Source organism: Haemorhous mexicanus, chromosome 26 (assembly GCF_027477595.1).
Source record: "Haemorhous mexicanus isolate bHaeMex1 chromosome 26, bHaeMex1.pri, whole genome shotgun sequence".
Lineage (NCBI taxonomy): Eukaryota > Metazoa > Chordata > Aves > Passeriformes > Fringillidae > Haemorhous > Haemorhous mexicanus.
The window spans coordinates 866,373-884,662 of NC_082366.1; the positions used below are offsets into that span (position 1 = coordinate 866,373).

At 48.7% G+C, this 18,290-nt stretch overlaps 1 protein-coding gene across 6 annotated transcripts in view; it reads left to right on the top strand.

Moving 5' to 3' along the window:
* HDAC4 (histone deacetylase 4) overlaps positions 1 to 18,290 on the top strand; it is a 179,583-nt gene that overhangs the window by 36,403 nt on the left and 124,890 nt on the right. The gene's annotated exons all lie outside the window — the stretch shown is intronic.

The following is an 18,290-nucleotide window of genomic DNA, read 5'->3' on the forward strand; positions in this document are numbered from 1 at the left end:
GGGGTGTTTTACCCCTCAGCACTGGGGGGCTCACCAAACGCTGCTGTGGGTGCAGGATGACAAATGCTGCCGCACCTAATGAGGGATCACTCCGAGCATCCCTTGCCTTGCTGTGTGGCTTCTTGGAGCCGCTGACCTCTGCCTGGTGCCCTTGGCTGTGCCAGTCCAGCCACGTGCTGGCAGCTGGGAGATGTTTTGTCTGGGAGTAGGGAAAGCTCGGTGCTGGTGGGAAGAGCTGAGAGGGCAGAAGGTGCGGGGTGTGCCGGGTTTGGGATTGCCAGCGGTGCCTGGCACGGCTGTGGCAGCTCTTCCCTGGTTACCAGAGGTGCCATGAGTGCCAGAAGCTCGGGGGGGTGCAGCCCAAACGGGACCGGAGCTCACTGGGCACGAGTGGCTCTGATGAATTGTCCTGTACACGGAGCAGGCACGTGGCACAGCTCTGCTCTCAGCAGGTGAAGCTGCAGCGGGAAAACACCTCCGGCTCGGCAACACACAATAGCAGAGCGCAGGGAGCTGGGCTGAGGCTGTGAAGGATGTGGGATCTGTGCTACCGAGGCTCACAGGCAAAAATAGCAGCATTTATAATAGTACAGGGGAAGGCTCCTGCGTGACGCCTTTGCATTCTGCCAGTCTGTAGTGAATGGAGGAGTAGTTTGCTTACAGATGACAAGCAGGGATGAATAAGCACTTGAAATTTTTGGTGCTGGAGAAACAGCTTTTCCATCTTGGCCCCTGAGCTAGTCAGTCTTGCAGTCCCTTTCCTCAGAGTGTCGCTTGCTGCTTGAGATACATGTGTTGGGAAGCATGGAATTAAAACTCTCTCCGCATCCCTTGGCCTCCCTGTGGGGGTTCCCTGTTCTGCCCTTGGCGTGCTCCAGGACGTGTTTTGGCTGGGCTGTGTGCTGATTTTGGAGAGGACTCCTTTGCTGCCTGGTTTGCCCCCAGCAGCAGTAGGAGATATCCAAAGCACAATCCATGAACTCCTTCACCAGCTATAAACATGGCATCACCACAGACTGAATCCCTGATGGATTTTAGTGGATGGACACTTGAGGATCTCCTGGAGGAGAAATGGAAGAATAAACACATTAATTTGGATGCTAATTTGGATGCTTGAAGAAGAGCAGTGAAGTGTGGATAGGTGTAAAGTTACGTCCCGGAGTAAGGAACTGCTGTCCCTTGAGGTCTCAGTGCTGGGGTTGTTGGCTACCGCAGCGCTGCCTCTGCCCCTTGCTCTTGTCCTCTGTGATTAATTTCCATGGAATTTCCGTGGGACACCTTAAGTATTTTAGCTGTTGGAGTTTTGTAATGGGAGGTAACATTGTTTGGATGGGTTTTTTTTAAAATTTTTTTTGTTTTCTTTTCCCTTTCTTCCCCTAAACTGCTGCTTTGTGGGCTTTCTAAGCACCTAGTCCAGGGTGGAAACAGAGGGAAAAACACTTCGTGATAAGGAGTGGAATGCACCTAGTGCTGTGTGTTTCTTCCAAGTCAATACTATTAATTGCTTTCTTGCTGCTTAATGATAAGCTTGTTAAGATGTGGCCAGAAGTGGTTCTCTGGCCAGGAAAATGTCCTTTTTGCTGTTGTGTTTGCCTGAGCTAGCACTGGAGAGATACCTGTAGTACCTGAGGAACAGGCCTCCTGAAAACTGGTATTTTGGAGCATTTTTCCACTTGCCTGCCCATGAGTAATGCCTGCACCATTCCTGGTGTCACCCTCGCACCACGGCACGTGGGTGTGTGCAGATTTGTGAGAGGGCAGTGTGAGGAGAAAAGCCAGCCACGGCCTTTGGAAACCAGCAGGCCTTGCAGCAATGTCCCAGCAGGGCTTTTATTATTTTCATATTTGGCTCCAGCTGAAATGTCAGTGACCTCCTGCTCAGAGAGGTCCCATCCACAGGGAGCCCTGGCAGGCGTTTCCCAAACACAGCACGGGGTTCTTGTACCCTCTTACAGGACACATTTACACACTTGCATTGCAATTGAGAGAGGGTCCCAGGCTTACTTCTTCAAACATAACTTGTGGTGGTGAGGTTGGCAAGTCCTCATGGGATTTGGCCTCTCCTGAAGGTATGAATCCAGCCCTAGGCTGGGCTGTACCTTAGGAAGCTGAATGTTACCCTGAACAAGTGTCCTGCCTGACAGTGAGAAACACAAGGTGTTTTGGCCTCTAAGAAGCAAAACAGAGAGTCCAAAATGGGAACAGAATATAGAATCATGTGTGAGATGAGTTTATAATTCTGGCTGTTTTGGTGCTTGCTAATCTGGCGCTTTTTCTGGCCCAAAAGGTGAAGGTAAAGAAGGCCAGGCTGGCAATTAAATGTGCAGTGAGAAGCTTGGGGGAGACTTAAAATTTGGGGCTGCTTGCTGTTTGTGTGAACAGTGGAAAATATTTTGTGAAAAAAAATTTCCATTAATATGGGGTTTGTGAATAATTCAGATTATTGCAGATCAAATTTCAGAGAGAAGCACTGGAGCAGCATGAGCTCCATGATTTTCCAGGTCTTGGTGTGTGCTGGTGTTTTGGGGAGGGAAGGGGGATTCTCTGGGACCTGTGCTCAGCTGAGTCAGCTTTATTAGCACTGCACGACTTCCTGAATTGCTGCCGAGGAAGGATGTGCTGTTGACTCAGAAGAAAGTCTGTGATGTCTGGGGACAGGGTCAGTGAAGTGGATGCCTGAGTTCCAGCGTGCTCTTGAGGCTGTGAATCACTGTGACAGCTCAAGTGAGTGAAAAGTGCCATTTTCTTTTAAAAAAAACACAAAATGAGAAGGTGGAAGAAGGCCCCAGAGGTCGTGCTTGGTTAGATAACAGGGCAGGATGGAATTTGTGGTTTGCATCATTAAATTTGGCACTGGCTTCACCGAGTGTTTCACCCGGCTGTAAACTCGTGCGTTCCCTGTGGCTCGCTCCTGTAAACGCCGTCTGCACAGCTGCGAGCGCCGTCGTGTGCAGACTCAATTCCTGAACTGGATCGGGACAGCGGAGGATTTTCTGTACGGAATCTTCTATTAAAAACACGCCCACACTCCCCAATCAGCCTTCCTTTTCCTCTGCAAACTGCTCATTTGTCTCCGAGCGCTCTGTCTGCCTCGAACATGCCTGTGTGTGTGGCATAGCTTGAATTTTTATCCCGAGGAATGTAAACACCAAATCCGCACAAGACTTGCTGAAGAACGCCGGGGCTCTGGTGCATCATCTGTTTGTTATGTAACCTGATAGAATGGGAGCGAAATAGAAACCAGATGTCAAGGCAGAGCAATTACAATTTTTCATCTGCGAGTGTTACAGTAAATGCACTTTGTGTTCCTTCCCCCCCTCCCCGAATGTGAGGTTTTATTTGGGAAAGTGCTGCGGGGGACCTTGGAGCTCTCAGCATGGCTCTTGCTTTAAGACTTCGTTATTCTGTACTGGTGTTCCTTAATGTAATTAAGAGTCTGTGTGCTACTCCAGATCCATGAGCCAGTGTATTCTCAACTGGAAATGAGCTGGACACAAGTGCTGAGTCCCGGAGAGCCCCTCCGCATGTCCAGCTCTGTGGGTTACGCGGTCAAGCTGCACTAAATTTAGCATTCCAAGGGAAGCTGCTTTGCTTGTCGTGTTTAAATTTGGCAAGAGAATCCCCTCAGAACAGGTTTGGTGTGGGCTCTGCCGGGGATTCCGGAGCTGGAGGAACATCTGGGAGGGGAGCAGATGGGAGCTGCAGTTAGCTCGTTTGCTCCAATTCGCCGAACAACGAGGAGGATAAAAGGGAAAATGGATAATCATTGATTCTCTCTGGTGGGGAAATGGATTCTTCCACTGCTAGTTTATCCCAGAGGTTTATCTCTGCTGTCTTCCATTAAATAAGGCAAGCCCTCAGTTGAGAGAGGCATTGATGCATGCCTGTCTTGGTCTTCATGTGCATCCTCACGAGTCGAGGCGTGTGTGTGATCTCACCGAGTAGGAGCTGATGGGAATTTTCCTCTTCCCTTCCCTCGTGTTTTTCATCCTCCTGCGCTGATATTTGTTCTCTTGCTGCTGAAGATTTATTTCCTTCTGTCCAGTTAAGCTTGGAAGCCCTGGGCAGCAGGTCCTTGCCTGTGGAGTTTGGGCTTGAGTAAGACCACAGGGGCTGGAGATCCAGTTTTTCTGTGGGAGCAGAACCCGTTTTGGGCATCCCTCTGTTAAGTACAGATAACTTCAAGAAACCCTTAAATGAGCTGTACTTTCCAGATGAAGGAAGAATTAAAGGCTCTTGCTCCTCCTAAAAAGCAAGTTTCTTCCCTTAAACCAGCAAACAAGGAGAAGAGATCAATGTGAGCGCTTGCTGCCAGCCATTCCCAACAGCATCCAATCCGTGCCACCTCTCCTTTCAAGGGCAGCATGGAAAGAGGACTTGGGTGCATGACAGGTGGTCACTGCTCAACTCTGCCAACACCCAGTAATGACTTCTGCACGTTGCCCATGGAGTCTGATCTGAAATTGAAGATTTAACTGTTGGAGACACTTTCCCCACATGTGAAGCATTTACAGAAAACTTTACAACTGCAAGGAAGCAGCAGAGCCTCTTGCACCCGTGAAGACCAGAATCAGGTGTTCCCAGTTGGAATTGCTTCCTTTCCAGCTCTCCTTCTGGAGAAGAGGAGACTCAGGGGGGATCCTGTTGCTCATTACCAAAGGTCCTCTCTGACAAGAGGTTGTGATGAAGTGGGGGTTAGAGCAGAGCTCTTCTGCTGCGCCTCAAGTGCAAGGAAGAGAGGAGGTGGCCTCTCAGGGGACATCAGATTGGATATTGAATATTGGATATAGAAAAAAAAAAATCACTGAAAGGGTGGTCAGGCATTGCAGTTAGTTGCCCAGGAAGCTAGTGCAATTGCTGAAAACATTCCAGAGGCACCTGTGGGTATCACTAAGGGCAATGATGGTGGTGCTGTGTTGGTGTTTGGACTGGATGATCTTGAAAGCCTCTCTAACCTTGAGGATTCTGTGATTTTTTTCCTAAATGGAGACCATGGAGAGCCCAGATGTGGCTACCATGGAGAACATCCCCTCAGGTTGGTCACGGTGGATGTTTGACCAGCTCTCTTGCACAGGTGCTGATGCTCTTCTCCCTCAGCTCTGCAAGGCCTGAAGCTTGGGGAGCTGTGTGCTGAGCTCCATATAAACACCGCCGTGTCACTGACACCAGCCCTTGAAGCCATGGGAGTGCAGAACGGGAATGCTGGCCAGCGGACAGGAACGACTCCCTTCAGTCTCAAACACAGAGGGCTGGGTTTGAGAAGGAAATCAGCTCCCTCAAGGAAGCTTTGGGCTCAGCTTCTCTGCTGTGTTGGTCCTGAGCAGGCTCTGTGACCGTGAGCCCGGGGATCCCGGCGTGTGCTGGGGACACAAGTGCTGGCAGGGGCGGTCACATGTCCCCGGCAGCTCCTACTATAAAAACAGCAGCTCCACCGACAGCGACCTTCAGCATGGCTCCCAATGTTCCCCGGGTTATTTTTAACCTGTCTGGGTAAATTTCCAATACAAAGGCCAGTGCCAATCTGATGTGCTCGCTTTTCCAAATCCTTATCTTTTGCTTTCTAGTGCACAGACGCATCAGATGGAACAGCAAGTTTCGGGCTTGGGTAAAGCTTTTATTGTATGGCCACAGCACCAGAGAGAAATAAATATTTCAGCTCTGTTTTACTGCTAAATACATTTATTTTTCAAGAGGGGTGTTATTTTTTTTTTTTTTTAAGATGGGTTTTAACAATTTTTTTTTCTTTTTAAAGAAAAATACTTGAACTGTGTTTTAAAAATAGCTGAAGGCTGTACTTTGATTAGGTTGCTACGGCACTGACGTCAGCGGGTGACATTTATCTCTGTATGGATTTGTCACCCTGTTGACTAAGGCTGTATTTACACAAATGGGGATATTTCTGTCCGCTGTGGGGGGAACCAGCAAAGGCTCTGCCCCAGTTGTGTCCTTGCCCTCCGTATTTCTGAACTCTGCCTCTCTCCTGTGCTGCTTCATTCTGTGCTGCAGCAGGGATTTTTTGAAGTGTTGGAGGGTAGTTTTCAGATTGCCAGGAAGGTCCAGGCATGATGATGATGTTGGCTCGGTGGATAAGGATGCTGGACTAGAGAGATGCTGAACTAGACTTGGACTTGGTAAAGCATCAGGTATGAGCCTGGGTGGGTCCTGGCTGAATAGCTCCATGAATAGCCAGGTAATGGATGTTCTCCAAATAGGAATAATAGAAAATAGTTCCTGAACAAGTGAACTAAATGTGAAAAAGGAAGGAGAAAAAGTGAGCAGTTTCAGCCCAGCATGGCTTTGAGTGCAGTGTATTTTTCTGTCACTTATTGAATGTTTTCATCCGGCGTAGTTGCTGTAATTCCCTCTTTTTTTTGAGCTTTAATTATTGCTCTTGGGGTTTCCTTGGCCCCAAATCCCACTCTTCCAACTGTAGCAGAAAGCACCAAGTTTCCTTTAAGCACTCTTGTGTAGATCCGGTTCCTGGAGCATAAGGTTTCCCAAAAGGAAGTTTCCACAGAATACCAGAATGGTTTGGGCTGGAAAGGTCCTTAAAGCCCATCCAGTTCCATGGGCAGGGACACCTTCTACTATCCCAGGCTGCTCCAAGCCCTGTTTAACCTGGCCTTGGACACTGCTAGGGATCCAGGGGCAGCCACAGAGTCTCTGGTCAAGTTTTCTCAAAGCTCTGCCTGTTTTGGGGGGATGCACTTGGAACACCCTTTAATTTAACCCTGACACCAAGACAATAATAAAGGGATACATCTAGAAATGAACTTAATTAAAGTCTGATACAAATTAACTTGCAGACTTTCTCAATTTGTCACACTATTCCAGTCTGTTTTCCAAGGAATCGTGGGTTTAAATCCGTGAGCCTTGTCAGCTCTGCAGGGAGGAGGCAGCTGATGCTGGCTGGCTTCAGGAAGGCATGAAATGTGTTTGTGTCTTCTGGAGCTGTGAATTTACTGTGGGACTCCTACGTGATGGGCAGCCAATCATGGATTTGGCAGATTAATCACACTGACTTGTGCAGAGCTTTTACCTGGCCCTCATCCCGTGGCAGGAGGGAAAGGAGCACTAATTAACATCCTGGACACAGAGCCTGCTGACACAGGAGTACATTTTGGTGCTGGTTTCAGGCAGCTGGTAATGCATGTGTGGAATAGATTTTCCCCAGATTTCATAGTGGATGAAGCCTGTGGAGTGAAATGCCGTTTTGTCTGCTGCTAACCCGTCTGTATTTGGTACTTTTTTCCAAAATAGCAATTCTGTGGGCTGCACTCACCTGCAGGCTCACTGCCACTGCTGCAAACAATGTTTTCTCTGGGAGCTGGAGCATGGCACAGAGTAAGCTGATTGTTTCACATCTCAGCCCAAGGCAGCTGCTCCTTTCTAAACCTCTCTAATCTTCCCTTAAAAAGACAAGGGAGCTGGGAGGAGCTGCTGTCCGGTGGGATCCATGCTGGGAGGGAGGCCTTGCTGTCATCCCCTGCCACTGTCCCCCCAAATTCCAGCTTTTCCAGTGTCTTGCTTCATAAGTGTCTGGATGAAGGCTGTAAGGTCAGTCAGTAGTACAGGAGTTTGATAAATGGGAATTTCTACTGGTGTTAGATATGCTTGTATGTCCAAAGCACATATTGAATATGGATATTTATGCACAAATGTACCAATGCATATGTGCATTTCCCATGCAGAAAGCAGCGTCTGGGTGACATCCCTGTCCGTGACAGGGGGTTTGGAATGAGATGATCCTAAAGGTCCTTTCCAACCCACACCATTCTGGGATTCCATGAGCTTGTCTCCATCCCCAGAGAGGAACAGCAGCCAGCAGTGAGGACAGTACTGGTTAAATACAATATTTTGCATTCACTTGGCCAGGGCTGACTTGAGCTTGCCTTTTTTGTATCTAAAGGAATGAAAAAAGGTCTCCTGTGCACTTCTTGTTAAGATGTGAGGAGGAAAATGCCTTCTCACCTGCTGAGGCTGCAGCAGGATGTGTGTGGAGTGTGTTAGCCTGAAGGTTGAAGGGTTTGACTCTTGGGGAAGGCTCTTGCAGGCTCAGGGGGTGCAGTAATGGATATTTAGGGATTTCTGTTGGGGTAGGTCTGCTGTTTTGGTGCTGGCTGAACTCCTCTGGGTTTTAAAGCAGCTTCTCAGGTGAAACCTTGGGATCCCTAATGCAATACACTGCTGCCTCACCTGGAGGAGATGAGCTTTCTCTAGCAATGCTCAGCATTAACTTCTGCAGTTGCGACAGAGGTGGGAGCATTGCTCAACAGCCGGGCAGCCCTTTAGGTGGGTGCTGCTTTTGCAATGCACAGCCAGCAGAATTAACCTGGGTACATCACTGGGGGGAAAACAAAGGCTTGCTGGTGGTTTTCCCCCTCTTTTCCAGTGGCTTCTTCTGTAGATGAAAGCGAGTTTCAGGGCCCCGAGCTCTGAGTGTACAGTAAGCAGGCTGTAGCCTTGGCTCTCTCCTCCAGTTTGTCATTAAATTTTAAAATGGAAAAGCGATAAGGGATCTCTGTGCAGGGAACATTCCTCATACCGTAGAGTTAAACTGCAGCTTTTGGGTCCTGCTCTGAAAATCTGATTAACCTGAAAGAGATGAGGTGTGCCCTGGATGATGCCAGATAAAGGAAAGTGCTCACACGTGTGGTTATTGCTTCTCTACCTGTTTATAGCAGCTTCCCAGTCTTTATTTGCTCTGATAGAATCGTTGGAGAATGCTGTGGGGCAGGAGCAAATAACTACTGAAGTAGAAGGAATAGCCTTCAGAGAAATTGGACTTTCCCAAAACAGAAGCTGGATACAGAGCTTCCCATAGAAATCATCCAAAAGGCTCGTGCAGATAGGCTTAAACAAGGATTTATGGTGAGTGAAACTGAGAGAATTGGCTTTAGGCTTTTTTAAACAGCAGAAGAATAGCGTGGAAGGAGATGATGGCTCTCCTCTGCCTGCATCCAGCTGCTGGTGACGGCTTTTGCAGCTGTATTTTTGGAACATCTTTCCCGAGCTCACCTAGAATCCCCAGCTCGAGGCGTCGCAGCTGCTGCCAGCTCTGCTGCCTGCGAGCAGCTGCTGTATTGACAGGCACGTTTTTACCCCGGGAGATGCCGGCGGTGTGGAAATGAGCGAGAAACAACTGTTTATATAATCCGCCTGTACAGATCAATTCCTGGGAAAACAAGCTGCTCCCTGTCTGCAGCAGCAGCGGCAGCACACACCTTGAGCTGCTATAAATAGCTCCGGTGCCTCTTCCAAGGGCCAGCTCCAGGGCTTTGTGTTCTGCTGGGGTGGAAAACTGCTCAGTAAACTGGCAGTGATTCCCACTGCGGGGAAAGCAGGGGCTTGGAGTCTCCCTGCTCCTCAGGGATTTTAATGGGAAAGTGTCCCTTCCCCACCTGGATCTCTGCTGTACTGAATTTCAGGGAATTATGGAATAGTCTGGGTGGGAAGGGACATTAAAACTTATCCCATTCCTCACCCTGCCATGGGCAGGGACACCTTCCACTATCCCAGGCTGTTCCAAGCCCCATCCAGCCTGGCCTTGGACACTTGCAGGGATCCAGGGGCAGCCACAGCTGCTCTGGGCACCCTGTGCCAGGGCCTGCCCACCCTGCCAGGGAAGGATTTCACCCCAGTATCTCATCAAAACCTGCTCTCCTTCAGCTTAAAGCCATCCCTCCTTGTCCTGTCCCTCCAGGCCTTGTCCCCACTCCCTCTCCAGCTCTCCTGGAGCCCCTTTAGGCCCTGGAAGGGGCTTGGAGCTCTCTCTGGAGCCTTCTCTCCTCCAGGTGAGCACCTCCAGCTCTCTCCTTCCCCTAAATGCCAAATTGGTATCCAAGTGATGTAAGTGATTAATCAGCCAGAGCTCTTCAGAAATCATATCCCTGAAGTATCTGGAAAGTTCTCTGCAGTTTTACAGTAAATATCTGGACTTGGTGATTCTTTAAGTCCCAGTCAAAGCGCTGTGTACCAGGCACATGACTGGGGTCAGCTCTGCAGACAGTTCCTCGGTGATGGCAATATTTGCTTTATTTGGGTGAACGACATGTTTGTAATCAGCCAGAGCAGCACAAGATGAACAAACAAACCAGTACAGAGTGTTTCAGGCACACACAGCAGAGCAGAGCCGAGGCACTGCAGCCTTGAGCCACGGTATTTGTGGTGATCCCTGGCTTTTAATGGCCTCATCCCATGTTCCTCCTGTGCTCTGGTCACTCATTACACAGGCAGTGAAGTTCTCTTCCTTGATCATGCCATGAGCTGGAGTTCCAGGAGAAGCTCCTTGGAGCTAGGGGAAACCTCTGCTCACTGTGTCAAGAACCCTGCTTTTGCTGACCTCCTGTAAATGAGGATTTGTGTTTTTTACCGTAATGGAGGTTTTTACCTGAGTGTTTCCTTTGGAGATGGATGGGGGAGTCCTGGCAGGGGTTTGCTGTGCTGCAGGGTCACTTTCTTGGGTGACTTCTCTCTGCAGCAGCACTCTGAGAGCTTAGCAGAACCAAATTTTCTTTCTACAATCATAATTCCTTAGTATTTCTTTCTTCCCTCTCCTTTCTTTTCTCTAATGCTGGACAGAGGGGCTCAAGCAAAATCTTTTAGGGGTTTTGCATTTTTAGTTTTTTTTTCTGAAGCTTTTCAACCATCGCTCCTGCTTAAAATTTCTAAAAGGAAGCAAAAAGCCAACCCATATTTCTGTTGCAGAATAGATAACTGGAAATCACCCACATGAGCTCTTCCAGAGGTGTGAGCACAGTTCCTTGGGTCGGTGTCTTTCACCTGGTTTGCTGTTCTGAGATGTCCAGTGTGGGATTAGATCCCTTAGTGCTGCCTTTGCTGTTTAACCACCTCTTAATACTAATTAAGGTGGTGCTGTGGAACACCCTAAAAAAGTTCTGTACCTTGAATAGGCTTCTCATATTTACAGAGGACACGATTTATTGTCTAATTTTAAACTGTGGCTGTTACATAGACCAGTCCTGTGGAATCCCAGAAGTGGTTTGGGTTGGGAGGGACCTTAAAGCTCCTCCCATCCCACCCCCTGCCCTGGCAGGGACACCTTCCACTGGCCCAGGCTGCTCCAAATCCCATCCAGCCTGGCCTGGGACACTGCCAGGGATCCAGGGGCAGCCACAGTTTCCCTGGGAAGCCTGTGCCAGTGCCTCACCACCCAATCCCAGGGTGCTCCAAATCCCATCCAGCCTGGCCTGGGACACTGCCAGGGATCCAGGGGCAGCCACAGTTTCCTTGGGAAGCCTGTGCCAGTGCCTCACCACCCAATCCCATTGGGCAGCACGGATCCTGAATTAGCTTGATATTTTTAGGATTTCACACAATCCAAGTCCTATCATTAGAAGAAGCATCTGAATAGATGAAAGATTTTTATAAAAACATTTCTTTAGGGAACATTGTGTGCAGTAAGATTTTAAAAACCATACCAGGTTGAAGGGAGGCCTGGCAGGATGAAACATTTGGGAGCTGCTGCTTCCACTTGGAAAATTATGGAAGGATTATTGGATAGCAAACAGCAAACTAGTTCAGTGGCCTAAAGCCATTCAACTTTTAAAGCTTTTGGTTTTTCAAAATTCTTTTAAAATGACTTAATTATTTTTTTAGCAGCGTGTAATTTGAGGTGATTCTTCATCAATTTGAAGTTTTTGAATGCTTACATCACAAAGATTAACACTGTTGAAGAATACAGAATATGTAAAACACTGATAGGACAAGGGCTAAGGGGTTTAAGCTAAAAGAGATTTGATTTAGATCAGATATAAAAAAGAAGGGGTTTTACTTTGAGGGTTTGGAGGCCGTGGCACAGGGTACCCAGAGAAGCTGTGGCTGCCCCTGGATCCCTGGAAGTGTCCAAGGCCAGGTTGGACACTGAGGCTTAGAGCAGCCTGGGACAGTGGGAGGTGTCCCTGCCCTGGAATGAGATGAGCTTTAAGGTCCCTTCCAGCCCAATCATTCTGGGATTCCATGCAAACAAGCTGGATAGTGGTTATTCTTGATGATGAAAAATCTGGGGCTGTGGTTGTGGAAAGTATGAAAATTCTGATGTAAAATACTAGGAAAAGCTGAAATACAAAGAGGTGATGGAATTGCTTTGAAATAATTTTTTTGGTCTCTTTTCTTGAGGTGTCAGTGTGTGCATTAAGCATTCTGTGCAGCTGGGAAAAATGTTTTGTTTTTAATTTTAGCCCTGCTAATAAAGTCTTGTCATGTATGTCAATGAAGCAGAAAGAAGATTACTCCAGAGCTAGCTGTAGGTTGTCATTAAAGCTGATTTCCTGCATTAAGCCTAAAACAAGGCAAGATTTCATTTCTGGACTTCCTAAAGATGTTTGTCACGTTGACAATTTCCTAAGCTCCAAACCCTGAGAGTTACAGAAATTTATCCTGTATATGAAAGTATTTGCTCTTGTCTGTTACCTTGTCCTGATCTTCACATGTTGATCTCCTGCTGCCCTCTCTATTTTTAAAATAATTTGCTTCAGTTTCCAGCTGTTGACTCTTGCAGGCAGCTGCTTGTAGGGTCCTGCCTGCAGAATCCCTTACTGAAATAAGAATAAGAAGTGATCTGTTGTTTGGAGAGCACAGCTGAAGGCACATCCTGCCAGATTCCTGGGCAGCAGTGCTGGGGGAAAACTGCTTCCATGGCTGCACGGGCACTTCTAATCTTCAGGAGGGTTTTGTCTTTGAGTCGTATTTGGGGTTTTTTTTCAACGATGACTAAGCCAGAACCTGAGGAGGGGTGACAACTGCAGTGCTGTGGGATTAAACTTTGTGTGCTTCACTCTTTCGTGGTAATGTGTTTCTGAGAAATCTCTCCTTGTGTTCTGCTCCCCCTCCCTCTCTGTTTTCACCCGCAGGAGTTAGTTCTGAAATGCTGGAGCTGATGGAATGACTTCTCCTTAGGCTGCTCCAGCTGCAGCAGTGCAGAGATGCTGAAGGCATTTTTGATCCTTCCAGGTGGAAGGGTTGTGTGGCACTGAAAGCTCTTTTAGGCTTTGCCCTTCATTTAAAATCTCTTCTCCATAGTGGAGTAGCACTGTTTCCTAGAAGCACAGGATCTCCAGAGCTGGGAGGGACCCCCAAGGATCACCCAGCCCAAGGCCTGAGACACAAAGCCAAGCCCACTGCAGGGCCAGTGTCCCAAGAGGGGAGTCTGCAGTGCACTGAACTGAGATGTTGGTGTGGTTCTACCCAGCCTCTGCTTCTCTCTGCTTGGAGTCTGCTTTCTCCCAGGGTCCTGGAGGCTGCTGCCAGCTTGGTTTAGGGTTGGTCTCCAGCTAACCACAAGGCAGAGGTGCAGAGGTGGTGGAGGTGAGCCTTGTGGAGCTGGGAGGGAGGACACTTCCACTGCTCATCCTGAATGGAGCTGCTTTCCCTGGTCACTGTGGGGCAGCTGGCCCAGATTCCAGCTGGGATAAGAGGTGAGGGGCTGGGAAATCCTGGTAGTGCTGGGAGAGGCTTCAAAACATCAGGAGCCAGAGGGCTGTGAGTGATACACAGATCAGGGCAGCTCTTTGGGAAGCTCAGGTGCAAACATGAACTTGTTCCAGCAAAGTCAGCTCAGGATCCAGAGGCTCTGGCCTGGATTGCTGTGCTAGCAGAGCTGAAGGCTGAGGAGCAGAGGTTTGGTGCAAGCCACTGGGCAGATCTTCATACCACCCCTAGTCTGCTGAAATCCACTTTTCCACCCCAAGGTGTTCCTTGGATTGATGAGTGACCTCAGAAGTCATGGATGTTAGAATTTTCTTACCTACAGTCACATTTGCCTTGAAATGGTTTATGAGAAAATTAGTATGAAACAATGTCTTCAGTTTGTTTTGTGATGTTGGCAAGATCTTTGTACATTCTCTTTTGTCTCCTAATTGTTTGCAGGAACGTAATGGTGTCATTTTCATGAGTTAATTATGGTAGAAGTTTGTTTGCTGTCTTTGTGTGTGGTGCGAGAGCTGCAGCAGCAGAGCACCAGCCTGCTGCTGGTGGCAGGGACCCTCCTGTGGCCCAGCAGCTCTTTGCCCAAATCCCTTTTTTTTTCCCAGCTAGGAGAATGAGATGTTTGTGATCCGTGCTGTGTCTCTTTGGGAAAAGCACCAATCACTTGTTTTTGAAATTTTAAAAGTTTAATAGTAATAAAATGGTTATAAAAATAGTAATATAATTAGAGTAATAAAAATTTGGACAGTTAGGATTTAGGACAATACGGGACCATAGAAACGAAGAGTTAAGGACAGTCTGGGTACCTTTTTCTGGGCAAAATAAGCCCAAAAAAGGACAGACGTTAACAGAGGATTAACCCTTGAAAGCAACAGCCTGTTGCATATTCATACACCTCATACATGATGCATAAATTCCATTCAAACACAGGATTCTGTCTGAGCAGTGTCAGCTTCTTCCTCTGAATCCTTATGGCATCTTCAGGGCTGAGCAAGGCAGGTAGAAATTCGTTTCTTCTGATAATGGAGCAATAAATTCTCTTTCTCTGAAAGATTGAGGTGTCCTGTGGCTGCTATCTCACTGCAAGTCCTTTCTTTAAAAAAGTATCTTACATAGCATTGTTTCTATTTTAACATTACATTATAACTAAAACTATATTTAACACACTACTAGAAAAATATACAGCATCACTTTCTGACATAACACATAACATTCATTTTAATAATTGTGAAAAGCCAATCATAAAATAGGCATTTTTCACATCTTGAATTCATAAATCTTTTAGGTAAGTTGGACTGAGATGCAGAGGATGCTTGCAGTGTGCTCCAGGATGATCCATTCTGTAGCCCCACCTGTGGCTGCCCTGTGCAGAGCTTGGTGAAGCACAAGGGGCCAGCACAAGAGCTGCAGTTCGGGGCTCTTTCTCAAGGCCCTCTTTTAAAATGGGGGGAAACTTTTTTTGTCCCAGCCCCAAACCAGCCTGGCCCTGCTTTTGAGAAGCTCAGGGGATAGGAAAAGAGGAGGGAAAGTGAAGAGAGAGGGAGTACGCTGGGGTTGGCCGCGGAAAGGTCAGAGCCCGTCGGTCATACTGCGGGAGTGGGGGGGGGTGTGTGGCCATGGGTTATCCCTCAAGCCCAGCGGGATTATTTGTATTTTACTGTATTTGACACAATAATTTTTCCTGCCGAGCTGGGGCGGGGGGGGGGGGGGGGTACAGCGAGCTGCTAACTACACATTTGTGTCCTAGGATTTATTGCAACCTGGGAAAATCCTGAATGTCTTTGGTGGGAGGGGTGGAAGAGGGGGAATGACCCCTCCCTTCCCTGAGGGGCCTGGCTTGAGCGCGGCGGCCCCGCAGCGCTGAGGGTCGGAGCCATCGGTCAGATCGGCCCGTGCTGGTTTTGTGCTCTGAGGGTCGGAGCCATCGGTCAGATCGGCCCGTGCTGGTTTTGTGCTCTGAGGGTCGGAGCCATCGGCGGGTTCGGCCCGTGCTGGTTTTGTGCTCTGAGGGTCGGAGCCATCGGTCAGATCGGCCCGTGCTGGTTTTGTGCTCTGAGGGTCGGAGCCATCGGCGGGTTCGGCCCGTGCTGGTTTTGTGCTCTGACAGCGATGAATCACCCGCTCGGCTCCTGATTTGCGTCAATCAAACCACATTTAAGGGCGCCTTTGTTCGCAGCCTGGAACACCAGGCCGGGGCAGCGCTGCTTCCAGCGGCTCCTCTCCGGCAGCCCGGGCTCAGCTCCGGGGACAGAGCCCCTGCTTTAAGGGAGAGGTGGGTACTTGCTGTTCCTTCCCTTCCAGCCCTCTCTGGCTGGATGCTGGGTGTATAAATTCATCTTGGAATGCATCTTTTCTTCGAGAGGCTGATCTGTGAGGTCTCGCTGTGGAAGCACCGGGCTTCTGCCCAAGGTTACTGCGATGAGTGTTTTTCTGTAAAGGGGATGCAGGTTTATCTTTGCATTTCGTTGCTTGCCGGTATCAGTTTCTTATTTTTTCTTAAAAAGAATTTCAGAAGAATTAAAATTTCTCCAGGAGTGTTTGGAGTGTGCCGCTCTCAGGCACAGAGTGGGCTTCTTGGGGTTGTCCTGTGCAGGGTCAGGCGCTGGTCTGGATGAACCCTGCGGGGTGTCTTCCAACTCAAAAAAATTGTTACAGAATCCTCTTTCTGACCTAGAAACTGTGACTGCCGTGGGATCACGAGCCAGGCAGAGGCAGTGCTGAAATGCAGCTCCCAGCTCCAGGGGGATTGAAAGCCCCAAAATAAATCCTGTTGTCAAACTCAGCCCTGGGGCGGGACACGACTTGATGCTGCTGCTGTGCAGGAAAGGCTTTTGGAGAGGTGCTAAAAACCCCAAAAACAGCCAAACCCCATGAGAGTCTTATCTGCTCTTTACTTCAAATCTCTGGTACCTTAGAGAGATCTCCAAGCTGGGTACAGAGCTGTTCCTGGGAGCTGGCTGAGGTTTTCTGGGTTCCCTTTGAGCCCGCCTGCTGAGGGCTGCCTTGGGCAGACGGTGCTTCTCTTGTGGTGTGCAAAGTCCTCTGGAAATCCTTCTCCTTTCTTTTCCACTTCTAAGTATCCTCTTTCACCTGTAGGTGAGTGTGACCACATTGCCTCCTCTCCTCTTTCCTCCCAGCCTTCAAGGCTGGTAGCTGAGGTCCTGCCCTGCTCCCGTGTCCCTGTCCAGGCATTCCCTGCTCTCCCTTGTCCTAATTGCACCCCTGACCCAGTTCATTCCCAAACCATTTCCCTGCCTCTTCCTCTCTCTGTGCTTTCAGCCCATTGAAGTCTCTCCTCCTGCTTCCCGTCCCCCTCTGGCACAAGTCCTTGTGCTCATCAAAACATTGATCTCATGGGCTGTAGCCTTGCCAGCATAATAAGGCCACTGCTCTTCCAAGCATTTTTTCCCCCCTCCTCTTACAAACACAGAAACAATATTTATTTTTATTTTCTTCATTGGGCTTGCTCTCACTATTTTTCAGGCTGAAATTAGAGGATTAATTCCTGCTTTCCTGCTGACAGTTGTGAAAATGAGCTAATTTCGAAGTGTCAGGATGCTGATCCTTCTCTCATTCAGTTCCCAAAGAAGGTAATAAAAGAACTATAAGAATAAATCGCTGTAGCAGATGCAGCACATGGGCATATGGTGGTCTATTAATTCCCCATGTTCCACCCAGCTTTTAAAATAAATCAATAAATGTTGATAAAACACTAGAGAGCATGCAGGGTTTTTCCCCTCCACCCATCTTTTCCTGCTCTGGACTCTCTGATCGTTAATTTTGGCAGGTTTTGGACAATCTCAGAGTTTCCCCATGGAAATGAGCACTCACAGGCCTGCCTCCCTCATTCTCCACACTTAGGGATCTTGTTCCCAGCTGGTTTTCTCCTTGGAGGCAGTCCCTGGGACAGGCTGTCTACAGGGCAATGGTGGAGTCCCCATGCCTGGAGGGATTTAAAAGACAAGTGGATGTGGCACCTGGGGACATGATTTAGTGGTGGCCTTGGCAATGCTGAGGGAACAGTTGGATTTGATGATCACAGAGGGCTTTTATTGATTTTATGGTTCTATCAAATAGATCTTTTCTCTGTTTGGAATTTTGTACTGATCTTTGTCCCTATTGAAAGGTGTGTCAGAGGTGTTTAAGAACCCCTCAGAGAGCTGCCCTTCCTCAGCCTGGCTGAGGTGGGAGACAGGACAGGAAAGCCCTCTGGGTAGAATTTCTGCTTGGCTTTGTGGGTTTTTAACAAGTTCCAGCTGCTTTATGAAGCACCTCAGTGGATTTCTAGCATCTTCTGACTCACCTTGTCATGCAGGACAAGTGGCTGCTTAATGCCCCAGTGTTTTCATGGATCCTTGGCTACCTAATGCTGCTTGCCAGGCTACCCAAGGCTCAGGAACACAGCCTAAGCCCTGGGGGGAGCTGGGCACCTGCCCAGCAGGTAGCTCAGCAGTCACAGCTGCAGGAGTGGATTGTTGTGGAGCCCCTGCTGGCCTTTGATTTATGAAGAGCTGCAGTTGGAATTGGGGATGGCTGCAGTTAGGGCTCAGGAGTGAGGGAGAGGGCAGCCTGCACAAAAAGGCAGGGACACCTCCCACTGTCCCAGGCTGCTCCGAGCCCCAGTGTCCAGCCTGGCCTTGGGCACTGCCAGGGATCCAGGGGCAGCCACAGCTGCTCTGGACACCTGTGCCAGGGCCTGCCCACCCTGCCAGGGAACAATTCCTGCCCAATATCCCACCCAGCCCTGCCCTCCTGCAGCTTAAGGCCCCCTTGTCCTGTCGCTCTGTGCCCCTGTGAAAATCTCCTTTCCTTGCTGTGTATCCTGAGCAAGCTGAAAAGGCAGG